Source organism: Triturus cristatus, chromosome 10 (assembly GCF_964204655.1).
Source record: "Triturus cristatus chromosome 10, aTriCri1.1, whole genome shotgun sequence".
NCBI lineage: Eukaryota > Metazoa > Chordata > Amphibia > Caudata > Salamandridae > Triturus > Triturus cristatus.
In genome coordinates this window covers 134,199,932-134,226,291 of record NC_140593.1, presented here as the reverse complement: position 1 = coordinate 134,226,291, position 26,360 = coordinate 134,199,932, and positions in this window count along the sequence as shown.

Genomic DNA, 26,360 nt, shown 5'->3' with positions numbered 1-26,360 from the left:
GTATGCCTTGCCACCGTCTTTATATGGTATACTTTTCACGTTTCTCAGTTCTGGCAAGGTAGGCCCTGAATTCTGCCATCGAGCCTTTTCCTGCTTTCTGCCTCTGAATGCTCCAGCCTGGACCTGCATCTGTATCAATGACCTTTGTCTTACTTCCTGCGCGGCTAACGGTGCCTGGCCCGGCCTGTTGCCTGCCAAGACTGTATTCAGCCTTCAAGTTATCTGCTCCGCTCCTCGAGAAATACATTCCTGTCTAGTAGTTTAGGTAAACATCCTTCCAGTTACAGAGCAAAGGGCCCGGCCTTACTGTCTCCGTGCAAGTAATTCATGGCTCCTGTTGCCATGGTAGGCCCATGCCCCCTCGCATCTCATGTAGACACGTAGACGCTTATACACGCACTAGTAGTCAGTATAGGATAGCCTCTGCCTGAGAGACCTTTCCTTCCAGATAATACAGTTCCCTAAACACAAGATATTAGATACGATTTGGGATTAGGTTGTTCTGACATCCCAGACTTCTGTCTCCTCATGTAGGGCTAAATGTCAAGTCCCCTTCACCCTCCAGTTACACGTCAAACACACGTCATGCTACTGCGCGCACATCTCTGCCAAGTATTTCTGCTGACTTTGCAGGATTCACTTATGGATCCACCCACCTGTGTCATCATCAGAATGACGTTTCTAGTACACGCCCTTATGCACGCCTATTGTAACGCCTTTTTCATTACGTATGTGTATTCTTATCTCTCTTCTCAGCTGTTACGCCTTCTGCATATGTCTTTACTGTAATGCATTGACTATATATATGACAACCTGTCAATAAACTAGCGCTCTATCCCTTCCCGAACCTTAGTGGTGACGGAATACGATTGCCTGGTTCGAACCAATTCCTTTGTAAGGAATAAACCCATTTTTAGACCTCAAATGCCACGGATTCTGCCTCTTATTTTTACTGAGTTATTCTTATTTAATTTTACCGCATAAATTAAGTCTAGGTAATTAAATTTACCACAGAATTGGCGCCCGAACAGGGACTCCTCTCACACCCCACGCGCCGGAGGTGCGTTGCAGACCCGGTCTCCTGCCACAGCCGGACGGACAACTACGCGTACCCGCAGGATTTCCTGTACCTCCCTCAGGCCAACGGAGGTGACTGAGGCTGCGATCAACACCCAGACGAGGCGGTGAGGAGTGCGGAGGATCCCGACCAGAGCCTAGCTGAGAGAGCAAGATCCGAGGTATAAAGAGGCCCTCCAGATTCCGAAGTTCCGAAGTAACTGAGTCACGAGTCGAGTCCAGTCCAGGTTGGTCTAGTCCAGACCAGACTTTCCGAGGCCTTCTGTTCCGTTCCGTGCTTCCCGGTGAGTACCGTTGCTGGGGACGCATCTAGACGTGCGCATTGGTTTGTGCCGGTCAAGACGGGTTTGGGTACACAGACCTGGTCTGCACTGTTTCAGCAGTGTATCTGTACTGTTTAGCAGTATATCTAGTATTATGCAGTTAACTAGTTTTTTCTAATTATTATTGTTCGTTCTAATATGTTTTAATATGTTTTAAATGTCGTGGTATGAGTGATTGTTCGACCTTCATTATTGTGTTTATTGTATTAATTGTGTTCAAGTCCGAGTAAGAACCAAGTAGCAAGGTTCAAGATGCCGTTATTCTCGAAATTAAGACAGATAAAAACTAGAAAAGGGATACTCGAGGAAGCCGTTCCCATTCCACCTAGGGACACTCCAGGGTACTTTATGTACCATAAGCATGGCCTAGATGCCGTATTATATCTCGAATTGTGGGTAGACTACACCAAGGATTTAGTAGAGAAACAGAGATGGCCCGTTGTTGGGACATGGGATGCAGATTGCATCATGAGAGTAGAAGAAGCATTATGGAAAAAGAAAGCCAGACAGTCACAGAAAGATGCCATTGAATTATGGCGTAAAGAATTGCATAGACGCACAGAGAAAACGCTCAGAAAAGAAGAGAAAAGTAGGGAGGATTCAGACAAAGCCCGAGAAAACGTATTGATTGAGGAAGGTATCCGAGCAAAAGCCGAACAAGTAGACAGACAACGAAACACTCTTATGAATGGTATGTATCCTCTTCTGGCCGAGGGTTTACCTAAGGCCACCCTGGAAGTACCGAAAGATCTGCCACCTCCATTGCTTCCGACTAAATTGCACCCCAAGACTGCAAAGGACATTTTCCTTTCTTCCTATTTAGACGATGTAGCCCCCGAATATGTTAACCCTCCGCCGCCACGCACACCGCCTGCTAATGGCGCACGACCCCGAGAAAATCTGTCCCCACTCCCGCAGCAACATACTCCTCCGTCCGTTCAAAACCTTCCGCCCGTTCCTTCACTTCTCCCTGCATCTATTCTTCCTACCTTACACCCAATGAATCCTTTTGGACCTAGCACCTCAGGAGGTGCGACAGGAAGTTTTCATACGCCGCCATCAGTGCGTCGATTGACTTATAGGGATTTAGCACACCAACGTACACCGCAAACAGCGAATTATGACATACTTAAAGAGCCTCTTACAGATTGTAGATATGATCCAGTACCAGGTAAAGACGACAGAATGATGCTATCATCAGTACGTCTACGACGAGTTGCGAACTATTTAATGATACTACCAGGAATGATTGATCATCTAGACAAAATATATCACTTTGTCCAAACAGGGCAAGGTCCTGAAAGTATTGGCGAGGCCATGGCATACCAGAAAGTGGACATGCAGAAACTGTTGTTACGCTTCTTCATAAACTGCCTGATAAGACACAGAGATAGGCCAGGTGTAGACGCGGAAGAAATGAGAGCCCTTAACAAATGGGGCCAGAATATAGCAGACGGAAAACATGATAAACAGAATAGTATAGAAAGTATGTACCGAAGGATCAGAAAAAAAGTAGAACAAATATGTGAAAAAGAACAGCCTGAAAGAGAAACAGATGCAGATAAAACCGAGTCCTCAGGGGATGAGGAACAACTAGAAATGACAACAGGACAATTACAATTACCAGCTAGAGAAACGATAGCTTATGTAGGTAAAGGAAGATCCTTCAATAATCCAATACGTCCGATACGTCCAGAAAGTAAGAGAAGTTTTCAAGCAGCCATGTCAAACCCAAAGACCCCTGAACACTTATTTCAGGCTACTGATAAAATACTTCAAGAACGAATGGGGTACCATGTACTCGATTCTATGGATGAACAAGAATTAGCCAGGTCAGCAGTACAATGGGCTGACAGTTCTGATAAATATAGTGATGATGCGCTAGCACATACGTTTTTGAATCTTTCACCAGACGAACAACGATTAGCTGGTATATACATGATACAACATCTCCTCATATTATATAAAGGCCAACACTCCGATCCTGGTCCCCTACCTGATATACTGATAGAACTACTTATGAATAAATGGAGAGGTCTAGGTACAGATCTAATTAAAGTAATTCTAGAACATCGACACAGATATAGTGCCTTTCTGTGTCCAGAACACGATCCAGCTCCCTCCATGGAAAGAAAGACGTATTACATAGACAGACAGAATCCCTTACGCGAAGTACACCCAGTTAGAAATGATGATAATACTTTTAGACGCGTGTTCGTGTACACGCCTATAACTAAAATAGAACTATTGGAAATGAAAAAAGTAGTGCCCAGCCATGACAGAGATCCAGCAGGTTTTCACCGTGAAATAAAAGACATGCTACTCATGGGTGATTATACCTATCCTGACATTATGAAAATATTGAAAGTATTATTGCCTGCCGGTATTTACGAGAAACTCAAAGAAAAGGAGTGGGAGGTGGGAGAACAAAAGATTGATTGGACAGCATTTGAAAAATGTTTTGGTATTAATAGCGGTCTGAAAGCAAGTAGCGATTCATATCCACATCTTTTTGTAACGAAACTAGTCGAAAATTCCTTGCCTCAGGTTAAGAACAGAGTATTGAAAGTAGAGAGCTCTTGGCAAGCTAATACCCCGTCACAAATGTTACAGATGTTACAGTACCACCAGAATAGAATTAGAGAAGAACAAGAACACGAACAAAGACGTATGAAAGACACGAAAATGAAAATGCTCGTCGCCCAGTCAGTTCCAGCTGACAGTCATAAAAAGGGTGCGACACAGTTCAGTAATTCAGCAGTTCCTGTTAAAGGGACATGCAACTATTGTAAACAGCCAGGTCATTATATAAACGATTGTGCAGTTCTGAAACATAATATCTCTACGGGTAAAACCAAGGAGAGACCGCGTCCACCTAGACAGGATCAGATCCAACAACAAGTACCTCAGAACATACAGCCTTTGCAAGCTGCACAACAGACCGTAGCGGTACCACAGCCACAGCCTAGTGCCGCAACACAAAACACGACACAACAGATGTACCAGTATGCACAAAATGACTATCCAGATTATCAGCGATACACATGAAACAGCCTAGAGAGGGAAGTTGGCTTACCCCTTATAGAGGTACCTGTAGATCAAGAGGGTCCTTATGTACATAGTCAAGTATTAGGGAAAGACAGAAAGTTTTTAATTGATACAGGGGCAAGCAGAACAACTATAAGTCACGACGAGGTTCCAGGGGCACCCCTCTCAGGCTCACAGAATATTTCCCTTGGATTTTCAGGAAAACCTATTGTTAATGAAGTATCGCAACCTCTGCCTCTTGCAGTTGGTCCATTGACACGGACTACAGATTTATTGCTTACAAAATCATGCCCAGAAAACTTGTTAGGTATAAAGACACTAAAAGCTCTGGGAGCTGTAATATGTTGTTCCCCGGAGGGGGTACGACTATTTTTGCGTGACTTTAAAGGTCACTATGTCTTTAGAGACATGGATCACCGGTTACAGAATGTCCCTGCACATTTATGGGCACAAGGCCCCACTGATGTAGGTTGTATGCATATTACACCATATCGGGTCACACTCAAAGCAGGAGTGGTATTACCACGAATCCGACAATACAAGTTACCTCCAGATGCTGTAGTGGCTTTGCTGCAAATCATTGACGAGCTCATTGCACAAGGAGTGGTTGTGGAAACGGACTCCAATGTGTGTAATTCTCCTATTATTCCAATTCTTAAACGAACTGATCCAAAAGCATCCCCAGTTTATCGATTAATTATTGATCTGCGCGAATTGAATAAATGCATTGTACCACAATATCCCGTGGTTCCAGATATCTCTTCACTATTAACAGCTATTGATTCAGAAGCAACGTTCTTTACTGTAATTGATCTCAAGAACGCCTTCTTTAGCGTCCCAATTGATCCGGAAAGCCAATATTTGTTCGGATTTAGTTTAAATGGACGAAGCTTCAAATTTGCACGCGCACCTCAAGGATTCACAGAAAGCCCCAGCATCTATAGCCAAGCACTGAAAAGACAACTTGACAGTATCCACATGCCTGTTAACACTACCCTGCTTCAGTATGTCGATGATCTGCTGATCACCGCCCGAAGCGAACCCGAATGTGAAAAAGCATCACTGACGGTTTTACATTTTCTGGCCGACAAGGGGCACAAGGTGTCCCCTTCGAAGCTGCAATTTTGTGTTCAGCAAGTTGTGTACCTTGGGCACTTGCTGTCCAAGGGGGGGAGACAGCTCACACCTGATCGCATCCAGTTAATTGTAAACATGCCACCACCCAAGACACAAAAGGAGGTGCGGGCCTTCATAGGTCTCACTTCGTACTGTAGACAATGGATTCCCCAATATGCATTTCTAGTAAAGCCACTCATTCAGTTGACAACCCAGGAGGCAGCGACTTCGACTGTCCTCCCTTGGACCCAGGCACATACACAAGCTTTTGAAGACTTAAAGAAAGCCTTATGTCAAGCACCTGTTTTAGCGACACCATGTTATAGTAAGCCTTTTACACTCTTTGTTACAGAACGCGAAGGTACTGCCTTGTCAGTACTCACTCAGGAACAAGCAGGTTCACACAAGCCGTGTGCTTACTTTTCTAGCACATTAGATCCAGTAGCTCAGGCTCTGCCTACATGCCTGAAATCAGTCGCAGCGACAGCTTTAGCAATCAGACAAAGCGATTCCATAGTATTAGGACATCAATTGACAGTGCAAGTTCCACATTCCGTGGAAGTTCTTTTAAACAGAACTCAGACTCAGCATTTGACTATAGCACGACTGACAGGTTACGAATTAACATTATTTCAGCCACACATAGAAATCAGACGCTGTAGTACATTAAACCCTGCCACACTTTTGCCATTAAGTGGAACAGACCCATTGGCACATGATTGTATTGAAGTCATTACTATTACGACGAAACCCAGACAAGACTTGACAGACATTCCATTACCAGATCCAGACCTGACACTTTATGTGGATGGTTCATGCATGAGAACAAGTACAGGAGAATTAGTGGCCGCTTACGCAGTCACGACAGACACCGAAGTTATTGAAACGAATTGTATTGACACATTGTCAGCTCAAGCAGCAGAGCTCATCGCTCTGACACAAGCCTGTATTCAAGCCAAAAATAAAAGAGTCAACATATACACAGATTCACGTTATGCATTCGGAGTTGTACACGACTTCGGAGTCCTTTGGCGAGAGAGAGGTTATTTGACTTCTCACGGTGCCAACATTCAACACGGTCCCCTTATTCAAGCTCTGTTAGATGCAATACATCTGCCTACTTCGATATCTATCATGAAGTGCAAGGCTCATACAAAAGTCACCGATATCATTTCCCAGGGTAACGACCTAGCAGACCGAATAGCTAAGCAAACAGCACAGAATCGGACTCATGCAACTGACTTGACAAAGCCAATAGTTCCGACGTCGACACACTGCATGACAGTTAAGGATCCCGCCCTTGATGTAATCGACATACAGACACATGCTACGCCAGAGGAAATCAAGAAATGGACTGAACTAGGAGGGATCCAAACAGATCAGGGATGGATGACGAAGGGAAAATCTACATGGTTTCTCCCCGACTCCATGGTTCAAGTTATCATTAACACAATACATAGTCCAGCACATCTAGGAGAGAAAGCTATGTTAGACAGTATTCAAAACATTTGGGTTAATAAACACTTACGAGCTGCAGCCAAACAGAAAGTCCGTACCTGCATGATTTGTTGTCAGTTCAACCCAGGTAAAGGCGTACCTGTAGAGCAAGGTGGATTTCAACCTCCTGATCACCCTTTTGAAGTCCTCCAGATGGATTATATCCAGATGGAACGTTGTCGAGGATTCAAATATGTCCTCGTAGTTGTATGCGCTCTTTCCCGTTGGACAGAAGCATATCTCAGATTACACTGCCCCGACCACTGCCAAGCAGTTGGTTCGTGAATTCTTCCCACGGTATGGTTTGCCCCGTATCGTGTACTCAGATAATGGCCAACCGTTCTCATCCGAGCTAATGAAACACATTTCACTCCTGTTAGGCTATCAATGGAAATTCCACTGTGTCCGGCATCCCGAGGCAGCAGGTCTCGTGGAACGTCATAACCAGACTCTGAAAATTCGACTCTCTAAAATCTGTAGAGAGAAAGGCGTTGACTGGATAGTAGCCTTACCAGTTGCACTATTTTACATGAGAATGATAGCACATTCTCGAACAGGGCTATCCCCGTACGAGGTGGTCTTCGGTAGGCCACCAAATATGTGGGGGACGCCTATACCTCGTAAAATCACTGATGTTGATTGTAATATGCTGACAGATTACCTTGCTTCCTTGATGTCTGCACTACAATCTTGCCGTTCACAGGTAGCTGCAGCCTTTCCCGACAATACCGAGGTGAAGCCCCATGAAGTGGTTCCCGGAGATTTTGTCTTCATAAGAAATTTCAACAGGAGGAGCCCGCTGGAGCCTCGCTGGCAAACGCCGAAATTGGTACTTCTGACCACGAGGACAGCAGTGAAGGTCGAGGGTCGCAAGGGTTGGCTACACTCGAGCCATATCAAGAAATTTCATGGACTACCTTCTGATTTGAACTCTCAGCCCTGCCCCCCTCCACAGACTGATTCAAAACTTCCCCTGGTCGAGAACACTGCTTCCCAAAACTATAAACTGAAACTAAGGTCTAGCAAGTCAGACAATTTGATTGTTTAAGTCCTCTTCTAGGTGAACCGGTTAAATTAGTCTCTGACATGTATCCTCTAGACCGAAATCGAGAGAGAGATAGACAAAAACAGCTCAAGAAACGTGCATATTGTAAATTACTTCATAGTCACTGTATAGTGACATTGTTGATTATGTTTTTCCTAAATCTTCTGATTATTGCTGCAAGTATACTGTTGCACATATACTATCCTATTTTCAAGCGTGCTCATTCTGCTTACAATGTTACTGCCGAACATTCTTTTAGCGAATTACCTTCACATGAGTTGCCTTATAGACTTGCGCTGCGCAATAACACATTCATTAGTATGTTACATCATTCCCATCAGGCCAACAACGCTACAAATTGTTGGATATGTGGCCGACTCCCTCCCTATCAGAAATACAAGGGAGTTCTGCCTCTCTTTCCTTATCCATTCACACACAATGGTTCCTGTGGTGCATGGTTTAGTTTGATTCATTCTTTAGATTCAAATACCGTAGTTTACCAGAGCAACTGGGTATGGGGAAACCTGAACTTAGTTTTGCTTAAAGCCTGCTACCCTAACAAGGAGGGACTTCCCAAAAGGACAGGAACTGATCTAGAAAACGAAGTATATGGATTAGGTAACTTTACACTTAACCTCATGATTCTGAATGTTGAATCTGAAACTGCACTAGTCTTGCCTGCTATGTCCGTATTACCAGTCAAAGGTGAATTATGTGTAAGAAAGAATGGTTCAGTACACCTGGGTCATAGTAAATGTACTACTGTGATCGAATTCAGTGATAAAGGCAAGTCTACATTTAGAGCTTCCCGTCATTCCTACTTCATTTGTGGTCATACCGCATATATACGCTTACCTCTAGATTGGGATGGTACCTGTTACATTGCATTCCTTCTGCCACCTGTTTTCCTAGCCCCTCCTGATTATCATAGAAATACCCATCTAGTACACAATAGACCCCAGAGAGATCTCCCGATTGTCGACTACACTGAAACAGCATGGGAACAATATACAGACTTCAATAAAGGTCTCTTTCCCTACATAGGTGTTGTCTCTAATAGTAAACTGATACGCAGATTAACCAGAACCCTTGAAGCAGTAGTGAATGAAACTACCTCTGCCCTAGGCAACTTAACAGAGGAGCAGTCTGCGATGCGGATTGTTGTTCTCCAAAATCGTCTTGTCCTTGACGTCATCCTGGCCGATAGGGGCGGAGCCTGTAGAGTCATCGGATCAAGTTGCTGTGTTTTCATTCCAGAAAACGCGCCATCCGTATATAAAGCCATAACTCGTCTTCATAAGATTGCAAGCCAGATACATCAGAATCCAGGCACCTGGACGTGGTCCGGTTGGTTCTGGAGCATGTTGTCAGCCTGGGGATGGAAAATCCTATCCTTCCTAGGTATTGGCCTTCTCATAGTATTCAGTTGCTGCCTGTGTTTACAATGTGGACCAGCGATTTGCGGCCCGTGTGCCACATCATGTATTCCACATTCAAGTTCTCGTTCAAAATCACGGAAGAAGAAAGAAGAGCAAATGATGTTACATGAACAGATTGATGGATTCCTGAGGATCGATATCTCATGAAGGGTCCGTAGGGGACAAGGAGGGAATGAGGAAATATGAATTTTTATGATCGATTGTGTCCCCTATCTTAGACCCCAACGGCTCCATGTACATACTACAAGTACATGTATGTTCCCTCCACTTCCAGCTATGAAGACGCAAATACATATGCGTCCAACGTTAACATGTCCTCTTTCAGATCCACCATGAATGGATCGAATATTCCGTCCCTAATTATGCCTTGCCACCGTCTTTATATGGTATACTTTTCACGTTTCTCAGTTCTGGCAAGGTAGGCCCTGAATTCTGCCATCGAGCCTTTTCCTGCTTTCTGCCTCTGAATGCTCCAGCCTGGACCTGCATCTGTATCAATGACCTTTGTCTTACTTCCTGCGCGGCTAACGGTGCCTGGCCCGGCCTGTTGCCTGCCAAGACTGTATTTAGCCTTCAAGTTATCTGCTCCGCTCCTCGAGAAATACATTCCTGTCTAGTAGTTTAGGTAAACATCCTTCCAGTTACAGAGCAAAGGGCCCGGCCTTACTGTCTCCGTGCAAGTAATTCATGGCTCCTGTTGCCATGGTAGGCCCATGCCCCCTCGCATCTCATGTAGACACGTAGACGCTTATACACGCACTAGTAGTCAGTATAGGATAGCCTCTGCCTGAGAGACCTTTCCTTCCATATAATACAGTTCCCTAAACACAAGATATTAGATACGATTTGGGATTAGGTTGTTCTGACATCCCAGACTTCTGTCTCCTCATGTAGGGCTAAATGTCAAGTCCCCTTCACCCTCCAGTTACACGTCAAACACACGTCATGCTACTGCGCGCACATCTCTGCCAAGTATTTCTGCTGACTTTGCAGGATTCACTTATGGATCCACCCACCTGTGTCATCATCAGAATGACGTTTCTAGTACACGCCCTTATGCACGCCTATTGTAACGCCTTTTTCATTACGTATGTGTATTCTTATCTCTCTTCTCAGCTGTTACGCCTTCTGCATATGTCTTTACTGTAATGCATTGACTATATATATGACAACCTGTCAATAAACTAGCGCTCTATCCCTTCTTGAACCTTAGTGGTGACGGAATACGATTGCCTGGTTCGAACCAATTCCTTTGTAAGGAATAAACCCATTTTTAGACCTCAAATGCCACGGATTCTGCCTCTTATTTTTACTGAGTTATTCTTATTTAATTTTACCGCATAAATTAAGTCTAGGTAATTAAATTTACCACACACTCTTACTATAAAAAAAGGTTCCGTTTAGATAACCTATGCTTCAGAAAGCTTCTGGTTCCTTTCTGTGATGGGCTCTTTATTCTCAGTTTCTATTTTTTCTCCATAATCTGTTTTGCTTCATTTATTTGTTCTAATTTTTTCAGGACTCTCGTTCCTGATTCCTAGTTTTAGCTTCTTAACCCTAACCTTGCTGCTGAACTTTGGTTCTCTTTACCCTACCATCTACTTCAGACCCGCAACTTCTTGGAGGTTTTTATGTCTGTGACTCTTTCCTCCAATTGAACATGACTTTTTGGGGGGATATTTATTGGATGGTGTTACTTTAATCATCCACCAGAAGAGGGACAGATTAAATCGATCACCATTACCTCTGGAACAACATCTCCTGGATAAAGAAGAAACCATCTCGACCTGCTCTTGATAGAACTTTGTTCTTTAGGAATAAAGATGTGGGCTATAACCAGAGGTTGTGCTATGACCTATGTCGTGGGTTCCATTAACAGCAACATATTTCAGATTTTTGAAAATTGATTTAGTTAATTAAAACCACATCTATAAATAGAAAATATGCTTTTGAAGAAATGCCTAAACTCCAATTTCAAAGTAAAAAAGTCTTGGCCTTACATACAAAAGATCAAAATTAATCACAGGGTTATCAATTGCCAAAAAAATCAAAGCCATGGGAAATGTACTTATAAAAGGACATTGACAAAGTCAAGGCTTCAAATACTTTAGTCTACTGTCTTCGTAAACAGAATAAGTCCTGTCTAGGGATCAGTGCTTAATTTGAGCCGGGGGTTTCCATTGCTAGGCACCAGCATTTAATTGTCAACACTGGGATTGTAACAATCTGCCACATGGTGGCACTGTCTGTCTAATTTAAACAGTTGTTTATTAATTTAATATACTTTAAAACTTACTATTGACTGTCGCCCAAGTTATTCTTCTGGCTTTGGGGGCATGGAATAGACTGAATTGTCTCACTTGTAGGAGTGTGATGATTAGTAATTGTGTTGGTACTGCCATTGGCAGTGCCGGCAGGGGCAATGGGTGGTGCAAGCTGCAGTGCCCTCCTGAGGAGGGCCCCGGCATGTATATTTTTACAAATTAAGCGCTGCTAGGGATAACTGCCAGATAGAAACAAGGCAACCTGGGATAGTCTGAAATTCTTTTGCAACTAAGCTTTAAGCATCTCTTGTATGTCTTTCCTGGTTTGCGCCAGGACCACAACAGATCGGTATCAAATAGCAGAAATCATTTGAATAGACAAATTTGAGCATCAACAGTAAAGGCAGGAAGATAGAACAGATGTCTTAACATTTTACACTGACTTGTGTCTAACCAAAGTTTAAACTGACGTTCTAATCCATATTTCAAGGTAGGCAATAGTTTGGTTCTCCCAGCCTACCGGCTTTACAGACAGCCCTATGAGTTTGCTAGCCAGACGTAATTGAGCAAAGATTCAAGAAGTGCCCTTCGGTTTAAGTGCAGCCAGAGGAGCCTAATAATGCCCTCTGTCCTGGAACAAAACCTCCAGGCACTTATAGGCGGATGTCTTTGTGAGTCCAGATAACTAACTTCTTAAAACAGTTGCTAAGCACTACAATACTTGACCGTGGGCTGCTCACCCACAAGGACTATTCTTTGCGGGTAACCCTAGAGCCAGCAATGGGTGCTTCGGCCTTCCCTGGTCCTGTCAAAAACAAATGTGGTCCCTATATTGCATAGGCGGCCACCACTAACAAAGGGTGGTGGGGCAGGTAGGGGGAGGGTACGGGGGGCAGGAGAGCAAACGTGGGTGGACACAGGACGGGTAAATGATAATTTTTCAAACTTACCTGACGCCACTCACCCCCCCCCGCATCGCGTCGCTCCTGGGTCCCGCGTCGCTCCTGGGTCCCAGGTCTTCCTGGGTCCCAGCAGCCCCTGGGACAGACTCCAAGCCAATCCCTGTGCTGCAGGGCAGCGCAGTGATTGGTCTGAGCAGACTGAAAAGACGCCCTACTCAGACCAGGGAGAGTGTGGGGGTTTCTCCAGCCCGGCTACTGAATGCAGCCGGGCTGGTGAAACCTAAATGGCTAAGCCAGAGACGGCCAGACAAACACACATGAGCACTTAGGGAGGGCACAATCACTCCTCCTACACCCGCCCATGACCCGCCCCACCGCTCCATGTCCAAGCTGGCAAACAAAAAATAAAACAATCATAGAGCGTCGTTTTATTTTTCATTTGCTGGCTCTGCGCCAGGCAGTGAGGCGATGCTCCTCCGCCATTGCGGCGGAGCTGCCATTGGGCCTGAGGGACAGCCTTCGAGATTCAGAGGACAAGCTGCTTGATTTTCCATTGTAGGACCAATGTCAGACACATAGAAATGAAACAACGTGGGTGCAACCACGCACCCCTTTTTGTGGTCTCCCTTGACAGCGCAGCTGTCACCAGACAATTGTGTTAAAACCACAAGAAAAGGGTTTCGGCCCTGCCCACATGTTGGGAGCCAGGAGTACATGTTTTGATTAGGCAGAAATTGTGTGCTTCTACAAAAAAAGTGCTTGCCATCCACACAGCTGTGATCATTTTGTTTATTTATCCAGCAGCCTGAGATTGAACTTTCAGGGGCACACACATGACATTGTAATGCTATTAAAGTGTCTTGGATAACTAGATAATTTATGGTGTTTTTCTCTGGCTGTAGCACAGATGGGAGGAGGCCAGTCATTAACCTATATGGATTTTTATGTATAGCTTGACAGTGCATTTTTAAGCCAGACCGATTTGCATTGCCAGTGCTTGGTTTAGCCTATGCTAGTGTTTCCTGGTTATTGTCCGCTGTTGTGGGTCTTACTGCATTTGACGTTATGTTGGTACAGGGGGTTGTCACTGAATAGCTGGGTTAACATAATTAAAGGTGACAGACTGTTCCAGAGAAAGAGCAATGCCATGGTTACCACTCATCTTATTTGCCCTCCCATTACATTTTTAGCATAAACCCAACATTTCCTGGAAACTCTTGATTTGGAAATGTCCTCCAGTTCTAGCCAATGTTTTATTACACTTGATTGTCTGGCTTCCCAAACAGCTTTTTTATTTTTATTTTACAGGGCCCCGGATTCTTCTACACGTAGCATATTTTTCGGTGTGGCCTTCTTCTTGAATAGAGCTCGTGCCAGCGTTTTCCACTGAGACCTAAGGTCTGGTGTAAACCAGTTAACACCAGCGCATTGAACATACAGGCTAGATCATACCTGTATGTCTACTGGTGGTAGGCTCTCTAGCAGTGACTCGACTCTGAAACAGTTCCAGAAGTCCCAAATTGATCCACCAACATCATATTTCTGTCAATGATGTGGTTGACGTGGCTACTGCCACCTAAGGGAGTATTGAAATCAGACTTTAAGGTCTCCTAAAACAAGGCCACCACACTGATTACAATTAACAAATGATATCAGCTCCTACAGATGAGATGATTCATAAAGTTCATAGGATAAGCCTATTACTTGGTCAATCGTCGACTGAGGACAAACACGAGAAGTCTGAGAATCCACTGAAGTTCACCACTAGTCAGTTCTCCAAACCAGCCCTTGTGTATTATGCCAACACCTTAACGTACCAACGCAGAGTTCTTTATACTAGTGTATAAGTACAGTACCATAGATCTGTAAACGAGCACGCCTGTAACTCTGTGCTGTGAAGTGGCCACAAGCTTAAGGCGACCAGCTAGCACTATTCCCAGAGGCATGAACGTAGTGACTAAGTACTCCGAGGCTTGGACTCTGTTTTGTAAAGAGGGTTATTACATAGCAGGATACAAAGAGTGCTGTTGAATGGACTTCTTCCAGTGGTGATGACTGGGGTGGTGAACAAGAACTTGCAAGATTGAGGTAAAGAGGCAGCAAATGCAAGATGTGGAAGAAGGAGGCTTGAGGTGCATTCAAGACCAGACAGACTTGGTATTTAGCAAGCCTGGCATCGGTCACTGTAGGTGACGTTTTCCTAGGAAAATGCTTATTCATTTAAGATCTCAATGGAGAAGTGGGGGCGTTTGGACCTATTTGAGCCTCCATGAAGGATAACCAAGAAAGATCTGCCCTGGATCAAGAAACATTTCCTCTCTGGAGCATATGCCGACAGAAAAGTCGGACAGCTCTCCAAACCCACAGTAACGGCGTATATTCTTTTAGAGTTGTGTTCTGCTGTAGAGCCATACTTGACGGTGGTCACAATACCCAAACCTCGCTTTCTTTTAGTAAGATTCAGATTGACCCTTTTGCATTGGTCACTGGCGGAGCCGTAGCTGAGACGCAAAATGGAAGATCTGGGTCCATGCACCGGGGATCATTCTCCACCCCAAGATACCATGCATTTTGTAATGTTTTGTGATCACTATTGCTGACTGCGACACCGCTATATCCTCCCCTTGTTAAAAGGGAAAGGTATCTTTCAAGTAAGACTGGCCCTGAATTTCCTTCAGATGCTGTTGAGACCCTTCATTTGTTTTAATGTTGCAAGTTTCTTGACAGGAGCTCTTAGATGTAAGAAGGGACTTTTTAAGTGCTGAAGGAGTTTTATAATGCAAATGTATTATTGCATGTGATTTTTCCCTTAATATATTTTATGACATTGTATGCTATTTAGTTCTACTAATGTACATAACTTTATGGATTTAACTAACCAAATAAAGTATATTTGACAGAATGGCTTATTAATTTCTTTATTTTTACAAATTAGACACTAATCGCTTTTGGATCCCAACAGCCTACTAACCCATCCCAAGGGAAAGGTATCTTTCAAGTAAGACTGGCCCTGAATTTCCTTCAGATGCTGTTGAGACCCTTCATTTGTTTTAATGTTGCAAGTTTCTTGACAGGAGCTCTTAGATGTAAGAAGGGACTTTTTAAGTGCTGAAGGAGTTTTATAATGCAAATGTATTATTGCATGTGATCTTTCCCTGAATATATTTTATGACATTGTATGCTATTTAGTTCTACTAATGTACATAACTTTATGGATTTAACTAACCAAATAAAGTATATTTGACAGAATGGCTTATTAATTTCTTTATTTTTACAAATTAGACACTAATCGCTTTTGGATCCCAACAGCCTACTAACCCATCACATCCTTTGTTGCGTCCCCATGCTTGGTCCTCCTGCCACTGCCGCTGAACATGTCCTCAAGCTGGGCCTTCATTGCGGGGGGTGTTTAGAGTCCGTAGGGCTGCGTCTTGTTCTTGAGCTTTAAATGGATTGCTGAGGTGTCACCGTAAAGCATGCAGAGGTCTTTGATGGCCAAGCATAGGCTTTGCTTTTCACCCTAAGGCCAAATACCCAAAAACCTGCCTCCATGCAAGGCAACTTGGGGGTTGGCATGTTTACAGCAGGTCATGCAGGAGGATAGGGTGGTTTGGGATTGGCATGAAAAACATTGTGAATGCATGTCTGGAAATGGTTTGACACCAGCCTCACAGTACAGCCAATGGGTGAGTGCAGTGAGTGAAAGCAGCCTTACACCAGCCTCCCGGTGCAGCCACTGGGTGAGTGCAGTGAGTGAAAACAGCCTTACACCAGCCTCACAATGCAGACAATGAGCGAGTGAGTGAAAGCAGCCTCACACCAGACTCACAATGCAGACAATGAGTGAGTGCAGTGAGTGAAAGCAGCCTTACACCAGCCCTACAATGCAGACAATGCGTGAGTGCAGTGAGTGAAAGCAGCCTTACACCAGCATCAGAGTGCAGACAATGAGTGAGCGCAGCTAGTGAAAGCAGCCTTACACTAGCCTCACAGTACAGTCACTGGGTGAGTGCAGTGAGTGAAAGCAGCATTACACCAGCCTCACAATGCAGACAATTAGTTAGTGAAAGCAGCCTACACCAGCCTCACAGTGCAGCCACTTGATGAATGAAGTGAGTGAAAGCAGCCTTACACCAGCCTCACAATGCAGACAATGTGAGTGAAAGCAGTCTTACACCAGCCTTAACATGCAGACAATGACTGAGTGCAGTGAGTGAAAGCAGCCTTACACCACCTTCACAGTACAGCCACTGGGTGAGTGCAGTGAGTGAAAACAGCCTTACACCAGCCTCACAATGCAGACAATGAGCGAGTGAGTGAAAGCAGCCTCACACCAGCCTCACAATGCAGACAATGAGTGAGTGCAGTGAGTGAAAGCAGCTTTACACCATCCTCCCAGTGCAGCCACTGGGTGAGTGCAGTGAGTGAAAGCAGCCTTACACCAGCCTTACAATGCAGACAATGTGTGAGTGCAGTGAGTGAAAGCAGCCTTATACCAGCATCAGAGTGCAGACAATGAGGGAGCGCAGCAAGTGAAAGCAGCCTTACACTAGCCTCACAGTACAGTCACTGGGTGAGTGCAGTGAGTGAAAGCAGCCTTACACCAGCCTCACAATGCAGACAATTAGTTAGTGAAAGCAGCCTACACCAGCCTCACAGTGCAGCCACTTGATGAATGCAGTGAGTGAAAGCAGCCTTACACCAGCCTCACAATGCAGACAATGTGAGTGAAAGCAGTCTTACACCAGCCTCAACATGCAGACAATGAGTGAGTGCAGTGAGTGAAAGCAGCCTTACACCACCTTCACAGTACAGTCACTGGGTGAGTGCAGTGAGTGAAAGCAGCCTTACACCTGCCTCACAATGAGGAAAATGAGTGAGTGCAGTGAGTGAAAGCATCCTTACAACAGCTTCACAGTACAGCCACTGGGCGAGTGCAGTGAGTGAAAGCAGCCTTACACCTGCCTCACAATGAGGAAAATGAGTGAGTGCAGTGAGTGAAAGCAGCCTTACACCTGCCTCACAATGAGGAAAATGAGTGAGTGCAGTGAGTGAAAGCAGCTTTACACCATCCTCCCAGTGCAGCCACTGGGTGAGTGCAGTGAGTGAAAGCAACCTTAAACTAGCCTCACAATGCAGACAATAAGTGAGTGCAGTGAGTGAAAGCAGCCTTGTCTAGTGGGAAGGAGTGTGTTATATATACACAATATTTAAATGGGACCAAACAAGGTTTTCTTGGCCTCAATGTTTCAAACAGACAATGAGTATGTGAAAGCAGCCTTACACCAGCCTCACAGTGCAGCCACTGAATGAGTGCAGTGAGTGAAAGCAGCATTACACCAGCCTCACAATGAGGAAAATGAGTGAGTGCAGTGAGTGAAAGCAGCCTTACACCAGCCTCACAGTGCAGACAATGGGTGACTGCAGTGAGTGAAAGCAGCCTTATACCAGCCTCACAGTGCAGACAATGGGTGAGTGCAGTGAGTGAAAGCAGCCTTACACCAGCCTCACAATGCAATGAGTGAGTGCAGTGAGTGAAAGCAGCCTTGTCTGGTGGGAAGGAATGTGTTATATATACACAATATTTAAATGGGACCAAACAAGGTTTTCTTGGCCTCAATGTTTCAAACTTAACCGAAAAGCTGAATGATTTTAACATCCAGTTCTGAAGCAAAATATACAATATTCTGCAATATCAGGGTCTGGCTCTGTCCTCAAGAGCATTATTTCTCTGCAGCAACAAATCATACAGCATGTGATGTGCGAGGCAGCATTTTTCGAGGCTGGATGAGCTCAGGTGCCTGAGCCCACCCAGCCCTCGATGCATCCCACCAAGGACTCTCTGGGTGGCCCGTGTGGCCTGTCCAGCCCGCGGGACTCCACCACAATAATCGGCTCCTACTAAAACATTGTTTCACATTACAATCCTTCTCTTAATTTTGCAAAGTTAAGACAAAACATATATATATATTGTGGGTTGTAAGGAATGGTTGAGCCTTTTTTGTAAAACGAAAACGGAAAACCAGTCCAGGTTTCTACCAGCAGTCAAAGATACTGCACCTGACGGACAAAGGTCTGTAAATCTGGAGATTGAAAGGGGGAGAGGAAGAAAGAGGAAGAAAGAGAGAGTGAGAAGCGAGAGAAAAAAACCATTGCTCTTGAGAACTCTTGATAAGTGTCCACTAAAACAAAGGCATGGGTGGTAGAACTCTAGGGGAGTGTCCACTAGAACAAAGGCATGGGTGGGAGAACTCTTGAGGAGTGTCCATTAGAACAAAGGCATGGGTGGGAGAACTCTTGAGGAGTGTCCACTATAACAAAGGCATGAGTGGGAGAACTCTTGAGGAGTGCCCATTAGAACAAGATTAAGCCAGTGTCTGGACAATTCTTAAGAAGTATCCATTAGAAGGGAGAACTCTTGAGAAGCATCTGCTAAAACACAGGCATGGGTGGGAGAACTCTTGACGAGTGTTAGCTAGAACAAAGGTATGGGTGTGAGAACTCTTGGGGAGTGTCCACTAGAACAAAGGCATGGGTGGGAGAACTCTTGAGTAGTATCCATTCAAACAAAGGCAAGGGTGGGAGAACTCTTGAGGAGTGTCCACTAGAACAAAGGCATGTGTGGGAAAACTCTCGAGAAGCTCCACTAGAACAAAGACATGTGTGGGAGAACTCTTGAGTAGTATCCATTCAAACAAAGGCATGGGTGGTAGAACTCTAGGGGAGTGTCCACTAGAACAAAGGCATGAGTGGGAGAACTCTTGAGGAGTGTCCATTAGAACAAGATTAAGCCAGTGTCTGGACAATTCTTAAGAAGTATCCATTAGAAGGTAGAACTCTTGAGAAGCATCTGCTAAAACACAGGCATGGGTGGGAGAACTCTTGACGAGTGGTAACTAGAACAAAGGTATGGGTGGGAGAACTCTTGAGTAGTATCCATTCAAACAAAGGCAAGGGTGGGAGAACTCTTGACGAGTGTTAACTAGAACAAAGGCATGGGTGGGAGAACTCTCGAGAAGCATCTACTAAAATAAAGGCATGGAGGGGAGAACTCTGGACCCAGAGCTTAAAGATATTTGGATTGCTTGAATACGGTGGAAAGGAGAACCCATTTAGTTATTTGCCCCAGTCATTCCTCAGGCATCGTCACAGCATTGTGTCTAAGTCGGTCCTATACCAATCGCTGTTCCATTCCTTTCAGAAGGGCTTGTGAACACTTCCTACAGATTCATGTCCACAGAGCTGCAAGAATGTGGAAAAGCCGCATCCACACTTTTATTTAACACGTACATCCTCACCTCTCTTGACTTGTTAATAGAAATTCGCCGAGCATGACAAGAAACTCGCTGAGGTAACAGTCCCTCTAGAATAAATTCATTTTTAATTGGCACCTAGTGTGCAGCCTGGGAGCCATTTGCATGTTTAAGTTCAATTAAAATACAAGATTTGTTCCATGGAAGGACGCATTTCGAGAAAACGGTAGCGTGTGTTTTTTGTTGCATCTTGACAAGCTTCATTGAAGGTCCCATTTGGCCTGACGTCACACCCTTTATATTAAAACACTCCACATTATATAAATGATTTAATGCACAGGTAGGGACCAGCAGTGGGAGCTAACCTCAGATGAGTGCGTTGAGTGACTAATGTGTGCCACGCCCATATGTACCCTCAGCAGCATAAGTCGGTCATGGCTGCTAAGGAGGGCATTTTAAACGAACAGCTGCCCCCCCCCCCCCTTCCCGTGGCCTGGGCACACCCCACCATTGCATAACTGTTAATGGGCGGCAGAGAAGCAGGGCGCGCAGCACGTCCATCCCAGGAGTCCACAGGGTACAATATGGCGCCCCAGCAGCACAGCTCAGAATGTCAGCGCCTCCTTCTTTTCTCATTCACTAAAACTGAAATGAAGAAAAGAAACCTCTCTCAAGCCAGGGCAGCTAAATGTATTATAGTAGAAGACCCCAGCAGGTAGTCAATGTGCGCCTCTGAGGTCCCACATAGTGTCGAAATGGTCAAGTGGTAAACAGGGTAGTGGTAAGAAATGTTGCTGCTGGTGTTAAGTGATTCTTAACATTTGCAAAGGGGTTGTAGAGTCACAACAGGGCGAGGTATGCACAGGTACCAGAGCCAAGGGTTGTAGTGTGCAGCTTGCGAGAGTACACCCAGATACTCTTGTGTCTTGGTTGCCCAGGTACCCAGGGCCAGTCCCGGCCTGCAGGTACCACAGAGGCATGGGTATTTGTGGGGGCTGTAGTGTCTAGCTTGCGAGGGTGCACCCAGATACTCTTGTGTCTTGGTTGCACAGGTACCCAGGGCCAGTTCGGGCTTGCAGGTACCACAGAGGTGTGGGTATGTGTGGGGGTTGTAGTGTCTAGCTTGCGGTGGTGCACACAGAAACCACAGTATCTAGGTTGCATAGCTACATGTAGGGTACACAAAGGTACCACAGAGGCGTGGGTATGAGCAGGGGTTTTAGTGTCTAGCTTGAGAGGGGACACACAGATACCACAGTGTCTTGGTTGCACAGGTACCACAGAGGTGCGGGTCTGTGCAAGGGTTGCAGTGGCTGGCTTGCGAGGGTACACACAGATACCACAGTGTCTTGGCTGCACAGGTACATGTAGGCTTCGTGACATCATGGTTGCACAGGTACCATAGAGGCGTGGGTATGTGCAGGGCTGTAGTGTCTGGCTTGCGAGGGTACACACAGGTACCATAGTGTCTTGTTTGCATAGGTACCACAGAGGTGTGGGTCCTGGCCGGCGCTGCATCTGTGTGAGGGCTGCTCAAACCCACGACTTGCGGAACCCGCTTCGCGGGTCCCGCTGCGGAATCCCCTGACCTTTACCGCCTGCTGCTGGTCTCCTGCCTGGCTGCTCTGTGGGGGCGTGTGAGGCTTCAGGGCTGCGAGCGCGAACCGGGACTCACCTTCCCAGGAGTCCCGGACCCGGAGGCTGAATCACCTGGCCCCGCTCTCCCTGAACGCCCCGCCCACACCTTTCTACAATTTCAAAGGCACCTGGACCCTTTCTTCGTGGGACGCTGTTTGTTGCTCCTGGCCGGCGCTGCATCTGTGTGAGGGCTGCTCAAACCCACGACTTGCGGAACCCGCTTCGTGGGTCCCGCTGCGGAATCCCCTGACCTTTACCGCCTGCTGCTGGTCTCCTGCCTGGCTGCTCTGTGGGGGCGTGTGAGGCTTCAGGGCTGCGAGCGCGAACCGGGACTCACCTTCCCAGGAGTCCCGGACCCGGAGGCTGAATCACCTGGCCCCGCTCTCCCTGAACGCCCCGCCCACACCTTTCTACAATTTCAAAGGCACCTGGACCCTTTCTTCGTGGGACGCTGTTTGTTGCTCCTGGCCGGCGCTGCATCTGTGTGAGGGCTGCTCAAACCCACGACTTGCGGAACCCGCTTCGCGGGTCCCGCTGCGGAATCCCCTGACCTTTACCGCCTGCTGCTGGTCTCCTGCCTGGCTGCTCTGTGGGGGCGTGTGAGGCTTCAGGGCTGCGAGCGCGAACCGGGACTCACCTTCCCAGGTGTCCCGGACCCGGAGGCTGAATCACCTGGCCCGCTCTCCCTGAACGCCCCGCCCACACCTTTCTACAATTTCAAAGGCACCTGGACCCTTTCTTCGTGGGACGCTGTTTGTTGCTCCTGGCCGGCGCTGCATCTGTGTGAGGGCTGCTCAAACCCACGACTTGCGGAACCCGCTTCGCGGGTCCCGCTGCGGAATCCCCTGACCTTTACCGCCTGCTGCTGGTCTCCTGCCTGGCTGCTCTGTGGGGGCGTGTGAGGCTTCAGGGCTGCGAGCGCGAACCGGGACTCACCTTCCCAGGAGTCCCGGACCCGGAGGCTGAATCACCTGGCCCCGCTCTCCCTGAACGCCCCGCCCACACCTTTCTACAACACACCCCATTGGTCTTTGGCACATAAATATTGGAGAGTGACGCTGCGCGGGAGCGCGCGGGAGCGTCCGGGGCTAAGACCGGGCAAAGAGCGGGCCGTTTGAGGCCGTTCGAGGACTGAGAGGACTGGACTGGCCCACCCCTTTTGGCTCGATATTTTTGTAAGCTAAATTAATATCTGAGGGGAAATAGACTGACCTTTGTCACAGTGACTTAGCGCTATGGATCCAAGGGTAACCCGTAGCAAGTCTTCTAAACGTGGGTCACAAATCAGTGGCCCCATGGATGACTTTATAACCCGCACCAATATAGCCATAGACGAAGAGATATCCAAGCTCCAATCCCGGGTCTCGTTAGAACTAGATGCCGCCAGAAGAGTGTCCCAAGTAATTGCACTTTCCAAGAAATCCTCTCTAGGCCACATAGCCACTTCTGTCACCCCTGAGCGCCCAGCCCGCCCACATTGTATAGTTACTCAGGCCGATGTTCACCATTCACCGATTCCGGCTACTCCCCAATTTGCCTCAGGAAGTAAGAATGAGGAAACTCCATCGACACCTCTTAGTGTGCACATCCCTGTCCCCATTGCATTTTTCCCGAATCTGTCCAATAATATTTCCAGTGTTAAACAACCGAAGAGGAAACGCAATTCTCGCTCAGCTTATTACCGCAAGAAAGCGAAAATTGCTGTTCCAAAAGATCTGCTAGTGACCAACATCACAGCATTTAACGCTGGAGTAGAGATTATCCCTAATACCCAGTTATGTAGTGAGGGGCAGGGAAAAAAACCATCTACTCCCTTCCTTAATACTCCAACAGGTGGGGATCCCGAAGTAGACGGGTTAACTAATAATAATAAAGAATTTATAGAGGTGGTTTGGGACACACTTAAAAAACTTTTGTCACCTCTAGACCTAAGACTATCAAGGATAGAAAATAACTTGTTAGAAATAGAGAAGAGCATTATTGCTTTGGCCACTCTTGGCTTGAAAAGTCTGGAAAACCAGGGCATTATTGCAGCTGACTCATCGCCACAACCTACCGCACCCCAAATCAATCAAGCTTCCTCTTCAGTACCACCCAAAATAAAATCTGTCCCTAAACCAAGGTCAGCTACGGAGGAGCAAGCTCGCGTTAAACCAAGGTCAGCTACGGAGGAGCAAGCTCGCGTTAAACCAAAGGCTCCCCCACGAGGTCCCATACGTAACCTGCAACATTCCAAACGCGAAACACTAAATAGATCGATCTCCAGTGAAACCCAGGTTCCCCCAGCCAAAGATAATTTTAGAGGTGGCTATATTGACCTTCCCCCAGAGGCAAATGACTATGTGGTTGTCTTGACGGGTGTTCCTATGATAGGTAATGGCCAATTTGAAAATCATTGGTCGCTGAAAAATAAAATAATGCACTGGTTAAATGTTAACAGACCAATCCCCAATGGTAGAAGAAGTCGTGTACTGATGGTTCGCAGAACCCCCTGGGTAGGGCCATCGCTGAAATCCAGCTCGGGGGACTGCATAGTAGTGACCTTCGAAGATCCACACACGGCACATCGTATCTGTAGTTGGCCCAGTAATGATGACTCCTTAATCAAACCTAAACCACTATCCTTTTTTTATCCCCCCCGACCTATCTGTAACCAGGGGAACAATTGGTCATTGGTCCAACACCACCAACGACCGAATAGGCCCTGGTGCCACCGGGAGACCCCTCTACATTGGAATGGTCTCTCTACTTTTAATAGATTCAGAGGCTTAGAGGAGGTGGATTGACTCCCTGTGCAATCTCCCAAACAACCCCGAAGGGAATTCTCAACTTTACAAAGGCATCATTCTATTGATTGTCCTGCCCTTGAGCCTGTAATAAGCCGAGTAGGACGATCCAACAATGTAAGGGTTGATGGGGTGATATTGTCATTAGACAGAACAGTAAATTGTAGCAGGGAAGATTGGTCAAACTTGCTCTGCATGACCCCCCCTGCATTTACTTCTCTTGAACACCCGGATTCTACCTGCCTTGCCTCCTATGCGACCTCCAATCCCCAGCAAATCGAGCCATCTGTGAGGCCCCTAAGACCTGTGGGTGTGATTGTTTCTCCTATGCTCATTGACCCCATCAAAGTCTCTCCGAAAGTTGACTCTGTCCTAAAAATTCTATCTTGGAATGTGGCTGGTCTTGGTCGTAACTTTGACATCCCCGAATGGAACGACTTCCTGGAACCCTTTCACATTTGCCTCTTTCAGGAAACCTGGTGTTTGGAGCCAAGACATCGAGTGGGATTCTCCACCTTTTTTATCCCTGCAGTCCAGGAACAGGGATCCAAAGGTCGCCCATCAGGCGGCCTTATTATATGGATTAGTATTACTCTGGGCTTCAGGGTGAAAGAAAGAAATACCCAATCACCGGATCTCCAGTGGCTAACGATAACATACAAAGGGGGAAGAAGTATGGAAGTCTTCAACATCTACCTGAGGGGTGCCAAAGGTGGTGTATCCCATCTACCTCCTACAGGCCTAAACCGCAACCTGGCTGCCTGCAATGCGGACTCCTATATAATGCTTGCAGGCGATTTTAACTGCTGTTTTGAGCCCTTGGCCAGCGATGATATCTTGGACACTTTTGAGGAGGACACCAGGAGAGGTATTCCTATTTTGAATCTTGACCCGATTCCCAAATGGACGCAAATAGCAATAGAGATCAATGCCCTCTGTATGGAGCATAATTTGCGACCGACAAATGGACGATCTAAATCTGACCATATGGGTGCACACACTTATAACAGACAAGACCATACGTCTAGGATTGATTATATTATGCTTAATTACAATCTCTGGCAACATCACCTAGATATGGAGGTTATAGTGTCGGGTGATAGCGACCACAACCCCTTATCGCTATCTATTTCATCTCCTTGGCAGGCTGGAAGTCAAGGCCCACTCGGTCATAAGTGGAAATCCTCCCACGAATTAGTCCCCTCAAATTGTAGTAGGCGCTTAAAGTGGGCAAAAGTCTTAGCCGATGAAACAAGGATGGCCCAAGCCGGGTCTATTTTGGAAGAGGTGGAGCCCCGGATGAACACTTTAAGTTTAACCGATAAGAAGATCTTACCTCTTTTCACTGAGACTGTATTGGCACTGAGTGACTTATTTATTGTTCCCCAAACCACTCGTAGGGGTCCCTCGAAAACCTTGCATAAACAGTCAGACAAGTGGTATACTGCAAAATGTCGTGAAGCTAAGAAGGAACTTGTTGTGACATTGAAGTCCAAAGACACAGCTGCTATTAGGGCTGCTAGAAAATTTTACAAAAAAACTATATTTGAAGCCAAACAGGTTTATGATTTTAACTTTTGGGGAGATTTAGTAGAGGCTAGCACCAGGAAGGATGCCAAGAGGTTCTGGGACCTATTAAGATCTAGGGAAAAGCCCATTGACCAGCAGTTAACTCGTAACATTACAGGGGGGGTATGGTTCGACCACTTTTTACAACTGTACTCCGCTCCTCCAGGCCTCCCCCAGCTGGCCCACACACCCATGGGTTTATTGCCTAATTCTACAATCAACCTCCCGTGCTATGATGGCCTATTTACCAGCTTAGAAGTAGAGAGAGCAATCCAATGTATTGTCTCGAACAAAGCAGCGGGTCCTGACGGAATCCCAGGAGACCTAATTAAGAATTACCCACCCATTTGGAGTAGATTAATTGCCTCGCTTTTGAACGAAGTTATGTTGGGTGGAGTCTTTC